Source organism: Labrus bergylta, chromosome 9 (genome assembly GCF_963930695.1).
Source record: "Labrus bergylta chromosome 9, fLabBer1.1, whole genome shotgun sequence".
Classification (NCBI taxonomy): domain Eukaryota; kingdom Metazoa; phylum Chordata; class Actinopteri; order Labriformes; family Labridae; genus Labrus; species Labrus bergylta.
Window position 1 is genome coordinate 1,224,938 of NC_089203.1, and position 4,658 is coordinate 1,229,595.

Sequence of the window (4,658 nt, forward strand, 5' to 3'; positions counted from 1 at the left end):
GTTGGTTGTCTGCAGGAGGTCTGGTCGTGGCTCCCTGTTGTCTCTATCGAAACGAGCATAAAAGTGATTTAGCTCGTTCAGGAAGGAGACATCTGTGGTTATTGGGGTGGAGTTTCTGGGTTTATAGTCACTGATGGCCTGGATGGCCTGCCACATGCGTCTGGGGTCGGAGTTGGAGAAGTGTTCCTCAACCTTCAGCTTGTAGCAGTGCTTGGCCTTGATGATGCCCCTCCTCAGGTTTGCCCTGGATACGCTGTAGGCCATTGCATCATCTGATCTGAAGGCGGTGTTGCGGGCCTTCAGCAGGAGACGCACCTCCCTGTTCATCCATGGCTTCTGATTTAGGTACGTGGTGATCTGCTTCCATGTTGTAACACTGTCGATGGTGGTGTTGATATAATCCAGCACAGAAGAAGTGTAGGTGTCAATGTCTGTGTGAGAGCCCAAGGTAGCCTGCGAAGCAAACATACTCCAGTCTGTGTGATGGAACTTGTCCTGAAGTACAGAGTCTGTCCCCGCTGGCCACACTTTAATAGTTGTCACTGATGGCTTCACACGTTGGATGAGTGGGGAGTACTTGGGGATGAGGAACAAAGAAAGATGGTCTGACTGTCCCAGGTGGGGGAGGGGGGTCGTGGTGTAGGCTCCTGCGATGTTTGTGTAAACATGGTCCAGAGTTTTGTTTCCTCTTGTATTGCAGGAAACATGCTGGTGAAATTTAGGGAGCACTGTCTTTAAGTTTGAGTGATTAAAATCACCTGCAACTATAAATGCAGCCTCCGGGTGAGCAGTCTGTTGTTTACTGATAGCGGTGTAAAGTTCCTTCATAGCAGCTTTTGCATCGGCATCAGGGGGGATGTAGGCTGCAGTTACAATGGTGGAGCTGAGCTCCCTTGGCTGATAGAAAGGTCTACATTTAACCATGAGAAACTCAATGTTAGCTGAGCAGTGTCTCCCAATAATGACAGAGTCTGTACACCAAGCTTTGTTAATATAAATGCACAGCCCTCCTCCTCTGGTCTTACCGGAGTCCTCTGCTGTTCTGTCTGCTCGGTGTGTGTGGCGACCGGCTAGCTTGATAGCATCGTCCGGTACTCCGTTGTTTAGCCATGTTTCCGTGAAGATCATGACATTACAGTCCATAATTCTCTTGCTGTGGATGATGCGAAGTCGTAACTCGTCCATTTTGTTCACCAAAGACCGCACATTAGCGAGGAAAATGCTGGGTAACGGGAGACGGTGCGGTGTTAGCTTTAGCTTAGCCCTTATACCTCCGCGCTTCCCCCGCCTTTGTTTACGGTCTCGACGCCGCCTGCGAGCACTTCCGCCCGGCCGGGTAGAGTGCGTAGCCTCGGGTGTTTTGGCGATCTCAGGGATGAGTCGAAGATTGTTGATTAAATCGTCAGGGAGGTGTATTCCGATATCCAAAAGTTCCTGTCGGGTGTAGGATGTTAAGGCGAGGCTGTTCCGTGCGAACAGACCCGAAATTAACAATAAAATAACTGCAAAATTGCAAATCTGAGAGAGACGCGGTGCGCTCGCGCCGCCATCTTGGTCATCAATCTAAATCAGGGGAGAGCGCGAACGCAGTCCCCCACTACCACAAATTATGCAGTCGAGATTCCCACATTTGGGGAATTCGCATAGGTCAGCCCCACCGGAGTGCAATGGCCAGGCCTCGCATGGGTGAACCACCTTCTTGATCATGGTACCTCCATGAACCACCTTCTTGATCATGGTATCTCCCCTGCCAGGTAAGTATGTATCATAGTATCTCCACTATGAAGGAGATCCAGAATCAGAATCAAAACCAGAATAGCGAGACCAACCCGGACACGGTGTACATAACCTCGAGGTGGTACAGGTTGTAGTGATATAAGTTATGTTGCTTTCTCACAACACTCCTGAAAACTTCCTGAACAGAAATTTAGAAAATGTTTCCTGCCAGCCCTCCAGGTACTGTGAGAGTGCTTCAGGAATTCACCGAGCGGCGAGCAGGAGGGAGCGATGATGTTCATATCCTGCGACTGGCACACCAGCGTAGACTGTATGCACGTGAACTGCTGTGATCTCTGTACTCGTTTCATTATGTTTTCTGTTCACCGGTAGGTTCTTTTCTTTTGTTATATTGTGAAAAGTCAACGCAAAGAAACCAGGTGTTCTTCACCTTCCTCCATCCTCTTGAGGCTGATGATTCATTTATACATTTAACATTCATACATAAAGATGACATCGGGCTTCAGATGGACAGCAGATACTCGCCTGTATCAGAAGGTGGTCGTTGATGAGTGAATCATGTGAATGTGTCGTCACATCCTCTTTGATTCAAAAACATCTTCAGTGTAATGTATCATTAAAGATGAGCTCCACCTGCAGCCCGCTCTTCAGTCAGAGCCTTTAATCAACAGCTTTCATTGTGTATCAAACTGAGATCAATACCAGCAGAGTCCAAACAGCATGCAGGAATATCATTTATTGGGTTGTTTATTGAGATGTGATCTCGTGTGTTTTTAGTTCAGGTGAAGGATGACTCCTGTCTGTAGTGGACGTGACGGTACATCACTTAAATTATCTTTAGAGGATCTTCTGAAAACTGAGATGAGGGAATAAGTTCAACAATGAAAAATAAACAAATGTACGTAGCAGAGTTTGAGGCTCGGACTCAAGTAGCACTTGACTTAGACTCGCCCCTCAAAGACTTCAGACTAGAATTGTACTCGATGTTCTGGACTCGCCGCCTTCTCTTTCAAAGTCTGCCAGCCCACACTGCCGGCCTTTAGCTTTTTTTTCCAATCTTTTGATATTGTATTCCTGCATCATTACGAGCTGAAGTTTTATATCCCATCATGCCACACTCTACAGGTGACACGATGACGAACACATCACCCGCAGCTGACTTTGAATCGCAATCATATACTTAGGACTCGACTTGCCGTCAATGACTTGTAACTCGACTTGTACTCGACCTCAATGACTTGTGACTTGACTTGGACTCGCCCTCAAAGACTTGTGACTTGACTTGGACTCGCCCTCAATGACTTGTGACTTGACTTGGACTCACCCTCAATGACTTGTGACTTGACTTGGACTCACCCTCAAAGACTTGAGTCTTGACTTGGACTCGCCCTCAAAGACTTGTGACTCGACTTGGACTCGCCCTCAAAGACTTGTGACTCGACTTGGACTCGCCCTCAAAGACTTGAGTCTTGACTTGGACTCGCCCTCAAAGACTTTAGACTCGACTTGGACACGCCCTAAAAGACTTTAGACTCAACTTGGACTCGCCCTCAAAGACTTGAGATTCGACTTGGACTCGCCCTCAGTGACTTGTGACTTGACTTGGACTCGCCCTCAAAGACTTTTGATTCGACTTGAACTCGCCCTCAATGACATGTGACTTGACTTGAACTCGCCCTCAATGACTTGTGACTTGACTTGGACTCGCCCTCAAAGACTTTAGACTCGACTTGGACTCGCCCTCAAAGACTTGTGACTTGACTTGGACTTGCCCTCAAAGACTTTAGACTTGACTTGGACTCACCGTCAATGACTTGTGACTTGACTTGGACTCGCCCTCAATGACTTGAGACTGACTTGGACTTGCCCTCAATGACTTGAGACTGACTTGGACTCACCCTCAATGACTTGTGACTTGACTTGGACTTGCCCTCAATAACTGACTTGGACTTGAGACTGACTTGGACTCACCCTCAATGACTTGTGACTTGAACTGCAACTTGTCCTGAAAAGCTTGAGACTTGAGACTTAGTTTAAATAACTGTAGATCCTCGAGTGTCCACTTGAGGCTGGCTGCAAAAGTCAAAAAATATTTATTATCTCCCATTAAAAAAATATAAACTTTTACAGCAGAAATAAACATTTTCACAGTCTGGTACATGATTTAGGGTTGGTTCACACCTGAGCTGTTTGGACCAAACAAGAGAAGAGAACCAAACAGCAGTGCATTGTGGGTGGAGTTTGGTTTCCTTGTCTGACTTCCTGTCAGGTCTATCTGCTCAGCTTGACACGTGCTTGCAGCCGGCTCCATCAAAGCGGTGCAGCTGGCACGCTCAGGAGACAAATTACAGTTCATGCTGTGGAAATACAAGCGTTGACTAAATGTTAAATTGACTTGAGCTTGTAGATTTATTTTCTAGTCTTCTGACCACTCTGAGCACTTTTACACCACAGGTCACACCTACACATTCACACACTGATGGTAGAGGCTGCTGTGTAAAGATTCCATCGGCATTAACTCGTCCATTCATACACATTCACACGCTGATGGTAGAGGTTGCTGTGTAAAGAGTCCATCAGCATTAACTCGTCCATTCACACACATTCACACGCTGATGGTAGAGGCTGCTGAGTAAAGAGTCCATCGGCATTAACTCGTCCATTCATACACATTCACACGCTGATGGTAGAGGCTGCTGAGTAAAGAGTCCATCGACATTAACTCGTCCATTCATATACATTCACACGCTGATAGTAGAGGCTGCTGAGTAAAGAGTCCATCGGCATTAACTCGTCCATTCATACACATTCACACACTGATGGTAGAGGCTGTTGTGTAAAGAGTCCATCAGTATTAACACATCCCATTCATACACATTCACACACTGATGGTAGAGGCTGCTGAGTAAAGAGACCATAAG

The 4,658-nt window shown here is 46.8% G+C and overlaps 1 pseudogene; it reads right to left on the reverse strand.

Annotated features, from left to right (window-relative positions):
* Positions 1-1,569: 1,569 nt before the first annotated feature.
* Positions 1,570-1,762, reverse strand: LOC114921152 (U1 spliceosomal RNA; annotated as a pseudogene).
* Positions 1,763-4,658: the final 2,896 nt, after the last annotated feature.